Genomic DNA, 12,040 nt, shown 5'->3' with positions numbered 1-12,040 from the left:
GAATGAGAGGTGATCTCATTGAAACCTACAAAATACTTAAAGGACAGTCAGGGTAGATGCAGCTAAGATGTTTCCCCTGGTTGGGGAGTCGAGAACCAGGGGACGCATTTTCAAAATAATGGGGAAGCCACTTAGGACAGAGATGAGGAGAAATGTTGTTCCTCAGAGGGTTGTAAATCTTTGGAATTCTGTACCCCAGAGGGCTGTGGAAGCTCAGTCATTGACTATGTTTAAAGCAGAGATTGACAGATTTCTAAATACAAATGACATAAGGGAATATGACGAAAGTGTGGGGAAAAGGACATTGAAGTGGATGATCAGCCATGATCATATTGAATGGCGGGGCAGACTCGATGGGCTGAATGGCCGACTCCTGTTCCTATGTTCCGAACCCCACATGATCAGCGAGGCACAGCCTCAGACCGACTTGTCGGGTGGTGTAAACAGATATCACTGCTTCTGATTTTCACCAGAACAGAGAGTGAGATGTAACATTGATCATCAAACAGACTGTGAGAGAATGCAACAGAATAAAACACATGGAGAGACACTGTGGAATAACAAATAGATTAGATTGGAATGTTGAATTCTGATTGGAATGGATAAAACACCAGGAACAACAGATTAAATTGGGATTCTCATCACTATATTGATCTGAGACAGAAAAGCGAAACTGATGGAAAGAAGGGAAGAAGGAAGAAAAGAAAGAATGGAACTGTTCAATTTTTTTCAGTTTTTTCACTCGCCCATCAAAGCTGGATTAAAAAAAGTTGCAAATAACAGAGAATTTCACCAAAAAGGGAGATTAAACGCTGCAGAATCCTTGGATCGAAGGATGTCCCAACAGATCACCTGTTTAACTGTCTCCTCACTGGGGGATTTCAATCAGTCAGCAATATTATTCGCGACCTTTTTTTTGTTAATGAACCCAGAACTGTCACTTGGTGTTAATATCTGTGTTCCGACTCCTGAATAATAAAATTGTGAGTTTCTCGATATTTTCTGGACACATTTCCTGCTGAAAGAACTCAGAACTCTTTTCTAATTTACACAATACTATATACACACTCATCAAGCCTCCGAAGCTAGCATCCTTGGTGCTGCTCTCTCTTCTCCCAAACCTCATCTCATGTGACTGTTACATCATCACTCTGACAGTGGGAGTGGTTGATCCCACTGTCTTCAGCATTAACCCTTTACATCCTTATACTGCACTGTCTGTCCAAAAAAATCAGTGGAGGGAACTTGATTTATCGAAACACCAACAGCTGCCAGTTGAAAATCAACTCAACCCATCAGAGAGAGAGAGAGAGAGAGACTGTCAGAGAACTTCCTGCATCCAGTCCTGACCCTGTTACACTCAGCAGATGCTCACCCAGACCCCACTCTCATCAACACTGAACATTTTTACTGAGACACTTCAAATACTGTTTATAAAAGGCAGGAAAGGTCAAAGTTCACACAGTTGTATTGAATCGAACAAAGTTTAATATATTCTGAACTTTTCTCAGTAACCACGAGACATAGGTTTTCTTATTTGGTTACTTTGATTTTTCTTGTTCCTGACTGACAAATATTCCAAACCTCAGATAAACCCAGTTGTGGGCGGCACAGTGGCGCAGTGGTTCGCACCGCAGCCTCACAGCTCCAGGAACCCGGGTTCGATTCCGGGTACTGCCTGTGTGGAGTTTGCAAGTTCTCCCTGTGTCTGCGTGGGTTTTCTCCGGGTGCTCCGGTTTCCTCCCACAAGCCAAAAGACTTGCAGGTTATAGGCCATTATAAATTGTCGCTAGTATAGGTAGGTGGTAGGGGAAATATAGGGACAGGTGGGGATGTTTGGTGGGAATGTAGGATTAGTCTAAATGGGTGGTTGATGTTCGGCATAGACTCGGTGGGCCGAAGGGCCTGTTTCAGTGCTGTATCTAAAATCTAATCTCCCACTTGCGTCATGTCCCAGTCTCGGTTAAAAGCAACACATAATGACACAAACACTCTGCAACACAGAACGCGGTCACACGTTCCTTCAGTGAGATTAATGTCAAGCTGTTTTCCAGGTTGAATGGAACGGTGAACAAATTTCTATCAAAGAAATTACCTTTGAAATATCAGGACTGAATTTCTGGACAAGGAGGAACAGCCAATCCAAACTCACATCCTTCACAAACGTTGTTTTCTCCTGTGATTGAAATTCATCATGTAACTTGAATTATGAGTTCAAGACACAGATGTGAACTTCTGAAGCATGTTGCTAATAATGACAGAAGGCTCTGCTGGGAGTTGAACCCAGGATCTCCTATTTAATAGGCAGGTGTTTTAGCCAACTAAGCTACAGAACCAAATAACAAATGTTTCTACAGTTGAAATCAGAAGAGGGCACTATATTCTCATCCCATTTCTCCACTGGTCACAACATATTTTAAACATTTCTCACTTCCTGATACAGTCAATCATATGCTCTATTTTTCTCTGTACTGAGAATGAATGTTTTGGAAGAAAATACATACATTCAATTGTTTCTGAAAGGTTACAGAACACAACATATGAGTAATATTCCCCATTGCTTTCTCAGTACTGATGGATTGTGAAGCGGGAGACAGCCAGAAGTCCCACTGAGCCGCACTGACCCCGAGCTGAGAAAGAAATGTGATAAAGTTCAATCTTTCACAGCGAGATGCTACAGAGAGAGGAGTCCCGAATCAAAGTGAGACTTTCTCATACTGTTGTTGAATTTCATGTCACACACTCCTTGTACTCTCTGCTAATGAAGCCCCAAAAAAGGGGAAAAACAGAATGGCACTCAAACTCACAACCCTGAGATTAAAAGTCTCATGTTCGACTGACTGAACTGTCACTTCTACTCAGTCTCTTATTGGATGGATGCAACTGTATGCTCCAATGCAGGGGCAGCTTTCAAATCCTCCCATGGATCCACATGTCAGTCTGAGTTACATGTTGTAGACTTAAGCAAAGGAAATCTGCTCACTTCCAAAACTATCAGTGAGTTGAAGCTGATTACGATCAACATCATCAGAGGTCAGAACTACCTGGTGAAAGAAAACACCCTGAAGAAGGATCCACGATTCTTCAAATGCATCAAAAAAGTGAAAAACCAATAAATCCATGAGTTAATCCAAACCAAACAACAGAAACACAGAAGAATTCCATTCCATACCAGATACTAGTCGTGTTGTTCCTGTATCCAGCTCTCAGTTACTGCTCCACCTTCATACACCCCCTTGGTGATCTGTACATTTTGTTCATTTCAATTTTGTCGACAAGCTCTTTGAATCCAGTTCTCTGGTCCTCAAACAGGCTCCGCATGAAAGTCAATTCCGCCTGCAACCGATCAATGACCTTCAACTAAAAACACGAAAGAGAATGGGCTCGTCCGGGAGTTGAACCCGGGATCTCTCGCATATTAACCAATTGTATACCCAAAGCGAGAATCATACCTCTAGACCAACGAGCCACTTACAATACATATATTTTTAGCTCCTGTGGAAAAGCTGTTCATCCATTTTTTTTCAGATCAAAGCAACATCCTGTAAATGCTGAAATCATAACAGAAAGTGTTGGAAATGTTCAACAGCTCTGGCAGCATCTGTGGAGAGAGAAACACAGTTAACGTTTCAGAGTGTTCACCTTTTGTCTCAGCCATCCTTTCAGACTGCTTCTGTCCATCCAATCCCACTTTCTATTCTATCCACATTCTAACCATTCACTACGTAATTAAATTTTTCATGAATTCCTCATTTCTTTTATGAATGACAATTTCACATTTCCGGCGCTTGCTTCGGACACCACCACAAGTGGAATCATGTCTCCATCTACCCAATCAAACCCCTTCACTATTTCCTCACATTGCAATGTTTCTTTAACCCTGACAGACTGTGGAGTTTCTGCCGCTTGATTGCAGTTCTTGTTTCCTGCCAGTAGGTGTCACCTCACTCCAATACAGTGAAGCTTACAAATCTGAGAGAGACACAACAGGAAATAATTGTTCACATTATAGTGAATGTGTGGGATTTCGAAACACGAGGAGTGGAGACGAGTTATTATTGCATTTTGTCAAAACAAACATAACTTATAATGTTGTGTTAAATCCATCACTCTGTTTTCTTGACTCTGCGAGTGACCTGGAGTCATTGAGTCACTGAGTCATTTGTGGGATAAAAGGAGGCCATTCGCCCCATTGAGTCCATGGCGGCTCTCCAGGGAACGATCCAGTCAGTCCCACTCGAATGCTCGATCCCCGTAGCCCTGTAAATTTATTTCCGTCAAGGGCCCATCCAAATTTTGTAATCATCGATTGTTTCCACTTCCATCACCCTCATGGGCAGCGAGTTGCAGATCATTACCAATCACTGTGTAAAAAAGGTTCTTCCGCACATTCCCCCTGCATCTCTTGCCCAAAACATTCAATCTGTGTCCCTAGTCCTTGTACCAATAGTTAATGGGAACAATTTTTCCTTGCCAACTTATCTAAAACTGTCATAGCCTTATACACCTCTATCAATTCTCCCCTCAATCTCCTTTGATACAGGCAGAACAACCCTAGCTTTTCCAGCCTAACCTTGAAACTATAATCCTCCATACCTGGAACCATTCTGGTAAATCTCCTCTGCATCTTCTCAAGGATCCGCACATTCTTTCTAAAGTGTGGTGAGCAGAACTGGACGCAACACTCCAATTGGGGCCAAACCAGAGCTTTATAATGGTTCAGCATAATTCCCCTGCTTTTGTACTCAATGCCTCTATTTATAAAGCCCAAGATCCCATATACTTTGCTAACCACTCTCGCAATATGTCTTGCCAACTTCAAAGATTGATGGACATGCACCCAAGTCCCTCTGCTCCTGCACATTCTTCACAACTGTAGCATTGAGTATATATTGTCTCTCCCTGTTCCTTCTGCTAAAATACATCACCTCACATCAGTCACTATTAAATTCCATCTGCCACCTGTCTGCCCATTCTGCTCGCCTATCACTGCTCTGTTGCAAACAATTCATATCATCCTCACTGTTTGCCACTCATCCAGGTTTGGTGTTATCGGCATATTTTGAGATTCTACACTATATTTCAAGATCCAAGTCATTTATCTGTAGCAAAAAAAGCAGTGGTTCTAGCACTTACCCCTGGGGAACACCACTGTCGACTATCCTCCAGTCTGACAAAGAACCATTTAATAAGACTCACTGTTTTCTGTTCTTAAGCCACTTTTCTATCAAATTGGACACTGATCCTCCTATTCCATGAACCTCAATTTTGTTAACCACCCTTTTATGTGATACCTTGTCAAATACTTTCATAAAATCCATATAAACAACATCCACTGCATTCCCTTCATCGACCTTCTCTGTTAGTTCATCAAAAAATGCTGTTAAGATGAGTCAAGCATGAACTCCCATTTATAAATCCATGCTCGCTATCCTTAATTAACTCAAACCTCTCCAGTGACTGTTGATTTTTTACCCTGATTATTCTTTCTAAAACCTTACCCACCACTGCTGTTAATCTAACTGGCCTGTAGTTACCCAGACTGTCCTGACAGCCTTTCTTGAATAAGGGTGTCACATTTGCCTCTGTTCAATCCTCTGGCACCTCCCCCGTATCCAGGGAAGATTGGAAGATTATAACAAGCCCTTCTGTTATCTGCATACGCATTTCCTTTTGCAACCTGGGATGTAAGCCATCCGTACCAGGTGATTTATCTACCCTAAGCACAGCCTGCCTTTTTAGTAGCTCCCTCTCTCAATTTGTACCCGATCCATTGCCTCTACTCTCTCCGCTTCTGCTGATATTTTGTCAGATTCCAATTCCTTAGTGATCACTGATACAAAGTACTCATTAAATATATTAACATTGCCCAGCACCTCTCAGCATGTACTATCCTCTTTGTCTTTAATAAGGCCCACTCCACCTCTTACTACCCACTGATTACTTATATACTGCTCAAAGATCTTTGGGTTCCCTTTCATGTTGACTGCCATTCTCTTCTCATAGAAATAAACAATAAGCTAAATATAGAAGATATAAATATTTCCCATCCTTGATGAGGTGGAATTTTTTATGTTGTGGGTGGTAATGACCTGACCCACGAGTGAGGTGGAAGCAGAGACAATCAATGATTTGAAAAGGAAATTGGATGGATACTTGAAGGAAAGAAACTTGCAGGAGGAAAGGGATTGAGCTGGTGAGTGGAACTGACTAGATTGCTCCGGGAAGAGCCAGCATGGACACGATAGGCCAAATGACCACCTTCTGTGCTGCAAATGACTCTGTGTTGTTTCTCAAATTCAATCCACTGGTGCTTGGTAAATAATTTCAAAGTAAATTGTACAACTGGAAAATCAGAACAAAAGCATGGGACGCATAAAGAATTGAAATTGCCTTTAGATCTTCAATCTAACACTCCTCCAACTGAGCTATTTCAGCCCCACATTGTTAATGTCTTTGTGTCCTTGTTTTGGAAGAAAATACATACATTCAATTTTTCCGAAAGGTTACAGAACACAACATGTGAGTAATATTCCCCATTGCTTTCTCAGTACTGATGGATTGTGAAGCGGGAGACAGCCAGAAGTCCCACCGAGCCGCACTGACCCCGAGCTGAGAAAGAAATGAGATAAAGTTCAATCTTTTGCAGCGAGATGCTGCAGAGAGAAGAGTCCCGAATCAAAGTGAGACTTTCTCATACTGTTGTTGAATTTCATTTCAAACACTCCTTGTACTCTCTGCTAATGAAGCCTCAAAAAAGGGAAAAACAGAATGGCACTCAAACTCACAACCCTGAGATTAAAAGTCTCATATTCGACTGACTGAACTGTCACTTCTACTCACTCTCTTATTGGATGGATACAACTGTATGCTCCAATGCAGGGGTGGCATTCAAATCCTCCCTTGGATCCACATGTCAGACTGAGTTACATCTTGCAGACTCAAGCAAAGGAAATTTGCTCAGTTCCAAAACTATCAGAAGCTTATTCTGATCAACATCATCAGAGGTCAGAACTTCCTGGTGAATGGAAACACCCTGAAGAAGGATCCACAATTATTCAAACGCATCAAAAAAGAGAAAAACAAGAAAATCGATGAGTTATTATTATTAGAGATACAGCACTGAAACAGGCCCTTCGGCCCACCAAGTCTGTGGCGACCAACAACCACCCATTTATACTAACCCTCCAGGAATCCCATATTCCCTACCACCTACCTACACTACGGGCAATTTACCTATCACCTGCAAGTCTTTGGAGGGGGGAGGAAACCAGAGCACCCAGCAAAAACCCACACAGACACAGGAAGAACTTGCAAACTCCACACAGGCAGTACTCAGAATTGAGCCCAGGGCCCTGAAACTGTGAGTTTGTGGGTCTAACCACTGCGCCACTGTGCCACCCTAATCGAAACCGAACAACAGAAACACAGAAGAATTCCATTCCATATTAGCTACTAGTCGTGTTGTTTTTGTATCCAGCTCTCAGTTACTGCTCCACCTTCAGACACCCACTTGGTGACCTGTACATTTTGTTCATTTCAATTTTGTCGACAGGCTCTTTGAATCCAGTTCTCTGGTCCTCAAACAGGATCTATATGAACGTCAATTTCGCTTTCTGTAAGGCTGCAACCAATTGATGACCTTCAACTAAAAACACAAATGAAGAAAGGCTAGTCTGTTAACCTCTCGCATATTAACCAATCAGACACCCAAAGTGGGAATCATACCCCTAAACCAACAAGCCACTTACAAGGTGCATTATTTTTAGTTCTATTCAGAACTGTGCTATTAAGTATATATTGTCTCTCCCAATTCCTTCTGCTATAATGCATCACCTCACACTAGTCACTATTAAATTCTATCTGCCACCTGTCTGCCCATTCTGCTAGCCTATCACTGTCCTGTTGCAGGCAGGTCATATCATCCTCACTGCTTACCACTCCTCCAGGTTTGGTGTTATCGGTATATTTTGAGATTCTACTCGATATTCCAAGATCCGAGTCATTTACATATAGCAGAAAAAGCAGTGGTTCTCACAGTGACCACTGGAGAACACCCACTGTCGACTATCCTCCAGCCTGACAAAGAACCGTTTACTATGATTCGCTATTTTCTGTCCTTAAAGCAATTTTCTATCCAATTGGACAGTGACTCTCCTATTCCATGAACCTCAATTTTGTTAACCACCCTTTTATGTGCTACCTTATCATTCATTCTGAATCCATCCATCCATCCTTCTTAAAATCCATATCAACAACATTCGCTGCATCATCTTCCTGTTAGTTCATCAAAAAATGCAGTTAGTCAAGCATGAACTCCCATTTATAAATCCATGCTCACTCTCCTCAATTAACTCAAATCTCTCCAAGTGACTGTTGATTTTTTCCCTAATATTGTTTCTAAAACCTTACTCACCACTGCTGTTAATCACACTGGCCTGTAGTTACCCCTTACACCCTTTGTTGAAATAGGAAGTCACATTTGCCACTGTTCAGTCCTCTGGCACCTCCACAGTGCTTTTTGGGAGGGTGTTCCTGGTTTTTGACCCTGCAACAGTAAAGGAATGGCGGTATAGTGCCAAGTCAGGAGGGTGTGTGACTTGAAGGGGAACTTGAAGGTGGTGATGTTCCCATGCGTCTGCTACCTTTGTCCTTCTAGGTGGTTGAGTTTGTGGGTTGGAAGGTGCTGTTGAAGGAGGCTTGGCAAGTTGCTGCAGTACATATTGTAAATGTTACACACTGCTGCCACTCTGCACTGGTGCTAGAGGGAATGAATGTTTAAGGTGGTGGATGGGGTGCCAATCAAGTGGGCTGCTTTGACCTGATGGTGTCAATCTCTTGAGTGTTGTTGGAGCTGCACTCATCCAGGCATGAGTATTCCATCACATTCCTGACTTGTGCCTTGTAGCTGGTGGGCAGGCTTTGGCGAGTCAAGAGGTGAGTTAGTCGCCGCAGAGTTCCCAGCCTCTGACCCGCTCTTGCAGTTGTAGCTGTAGCTGTAATTGTAATAGGCAACTGTCCGTCTCGGACGGCGATGGGCTACGCCTGGCGTGTAGGTCACGTCTGTATTAAACATCGTTTGTTGTGGCTGCAGAGGATGACTCGTGAGTGACAATCCCTTCCGCAGCTGGTACAGATGAATATCATTGGCCCGAGGTCGACTGATAATATTTCCTTCCTCTGAGCTCTCTTTCCCCCCAACTGGTCATTTCTTTTGTCCTCTGCTTTTCCCATCGTCTTCCTGAATGCCTTTCTCCAGGAATTCCAGTCAGCAGGAAGGACTTCCCATGCATTGACTACACTCCCAGTCTGCTGGAGATCTCGTTTGCAGATGTCCTTGTATCACAGACGTGGGTGACCTGTTGGTCTCGTGCTGATAGCAAGCTCACCATAGAGCATGTCTTTGGCAATGCGACCGTCATCCATTCAGCACACATGACCCAGTCAACAGAGTCACCGCTGACTCAAGAGGACAAACTTGCTGCGGATCACTGCACGCTGGTGTACTTCCGCATTCGGCACTCTGTCCTGCCAGGAGATGCCCAATATCCATCTGAGGCAGCGGAGGTGGAAGCTGTTCAGCTGCTTTTCTTGGCTTGTATAAGTTGTTGATGCTTCTCAACTATAAAGGAGGGTGCTGAGAACACAAGCCTGGTACACGCAGAGCTTCGTATTTTTGGTCAGTTTGTTGTTGGTTCACATTGGTCTTCTCAACTTTGACATGACAGCTGCAGCATTGACAATCCTGATGCTTATTTCAGCATCAAGGGACAGATTGCTGGTGATTTTTGATCCTCCAAAGTGAGGTTGTCGATTTTGATGGAAGGTGGAGTCTCGACGTCCTGGCCCATAACTTTGATCTTCTTGAGGCTGATCGTCAGTCCAAACTCCTTGCAGGCCAGGGAGAACCGATATACAAACTGCTGCAAGTGAATTTCATTATGGGATGTCAGCACAGCGTCATCAGCAAACAGCATCTCACAGACTAGGAACTGACTCATTTTAGTCTTGGCGCGCAGTCTTGCCAAGATGAACAGCTTGTCATCAGCTCTGGTATGCAGGTGGACACCCCCATCTGAGTCACTGAAAATGTACAATTGCAGCATGGAGAAGAGTATGCTAATTGTAAAGGATGTGAGCTGTGAGGAGGTTACAAGGAGGCTTCCAGGGGACTTGGATAGGATAAGTGAATGAAATGACAGATGGAACATAATATAAATAAGTGTGAAGTTATCCACTTTGGTAGAATAAACAGAAAGACAGAGTATTTCTTAAATGGTGAGAGCTGAATAAGTGTTAATGTCCAAAGGGACCTGGGTGTCCTTGTTCATGAGACACTAAAAGCTCTTGTGCAGGTGCAGCAATCAATTAGGAAGGCAAATGGTATGTTGGCCTTCACACGAGGGGTCTTGAGTACAGGAGTAAAGATGTCTTGCTGCAATTGTATAGAGCCTTGGTGAGACTGCGCTGGAGTATTGTGTACAGTTTTGGTTTCCTTATCTAAGGAAGGATATACTTGCCACAGAGGGAGTGCAACGGAGGGTCACCAGACTAATCCCTGGGATGAGGAAACTGGGCTTGTATTCCTTAAAGTTTCATTTAAAAGGCCATTTAAAACTGAGATAGGGTGGAGTTTCTTCATTCAGAGGGTGGTGAATCTTTGGAATTCTCTACCCCAGGTGTCTGTGGAAGTTCAATCATTGAGCGTGTTCAAGACAGAAATTGATAGAAACCTTGATACTCATGACATCAAGGGATATGGGGATAGCACGGGCAAGTGGTGTTGAGGTAGATGATCATCCATGATCTAATTGAATGGCAGAACAGTCTCGACGGGCTAAATGGCCTCCTCCTATGTTCCTCTGTTTCTAAGAGAGTTGTTACCAGGACACAGCCCTGCTTGACCCCACTGCTGATCTTGAAAGCATCTGATGTTGGTCCATTGTAACTGACGGAACAGTGCATGTTCTCGTGGAAAGAAGAGATGATGCCCAAGAGTTCAGGAGGGCAGCCTATGTTCCATCGCAGTTTGAAGAGTCCGTCTCTGCTGACAAGATCAAAGGCCTTGGTGATGTCTATAAAGACAATGTAGAGTGGTCTGTACTGTTCACAGTACTTCTCCTGTAACTGCCGAAGTGAGACAATCATGTCGACTGTCGATCTATCAGCACTGAAGCTGCACTGAGACTCAGGATAGATGTGTGATGCCAGGGTCTGCAATCTGGTCAGAGCAATGTGAGCAAAGACCTTCCCCACAATACTTAGCAAGGAGATGCCTCGGTAATTGCTGCAGTCACTGTGATCCCCTATATTTTTGTACAAGGTGACAATGTTTGCATCAGGCATGTTTAGAGGCGCAGATCTCTCCTTCCAACAGAGCCACAGAAGTTCATAGAGATGCTACAGCTGTGCCGCTTTTCCACTTTTGATGATTCCAGGTGGAAGACTATCATTTCCCAGGGCTTTATCACTGGCAAGACGGTCAATGGCGTTGTTGAGCTCCATTATAGTGGACTCACTGTCCAACTCCTCCATGACAGGGAAGTCTGGATTGGCGCTGAGAGCTACTTCAATGACAATGTTCTCTGTTATGTAGAGTTCAAGGTAATGCTCCACTCACCTTTCCATCTGCTTGTGAGGTTCAGTGATGATTGTCCCTGTCTTTGTCTTCAAAGGTGCTGATTTAGTTATTGCTGGGCCGGTTGCTTTCATAATTTTTTTTTTATTCATTCATGTGATGTGGTCATCACTGGCTAAGCCAGCATTTATTGCCCATCCCTCATTTCCCTTGAGAATGTGATGGTGAGCTGCCTTCTTGAACCGCTGCAGTCTGTGTGAGGTAGGTACACCCACAGTGCTGTTAGGAAGGGAGTTGCAGGATTTTGACCCAGCGACAGTGAAGGAAAGGCGATATAGTTCCAAGTCACGATAGTGTGTGGCTTGGAGGGGAACTTGCAGGTGGTGGTGTTCCCATGAATTTGCTGCCCTTGTCCTTCTAGTTGGTAGAGGTTGCGGGTATGGAAGGTGCTGTCTAAGGAAC

General features: G+C 43.6%; 1 non-coding gene across 1 annotated transcript; it reads right to left on the bottom strand.

The window, feature by feature from the left end:
- Positions 1-3,380: 3,380 nt before the first annotated feature.
- On the bottom strand, positions 3,381-3,469 carry trnap-ugg (transfer RNA proline (anticodon UGG)). Its single transcript is given in 2 exon segments — positions 3,381-3,416; positions 3,434-3,469. It is a non-coding gene; the product is annotated as a tRNA-Pro (tRNA).
- Positions 3,470-12,040: the final 8,571 nt, after the last annotated feature.

The sequence above is a fragment of the Heterodontus francisci genome, chromosome 35 (assembly GCF_036365525.1).
Source record: "Heterodontus francisci isolate sHetFra1 chromosome 35, sHetFra1.hap1, whole genome shotgun sequence".
NCBI classification, from domain to species: Eukaryota; Metazoa; Chordata; class Chondrichthyes; order Heterodontiformes; family Heterodontidae; genus Heterodontus; species Heterodontus francisci.
Note: the sequence above shows the minus strand (reverse complement) of the source record. Positions and strands in the feature narration are given on the sequence as shown.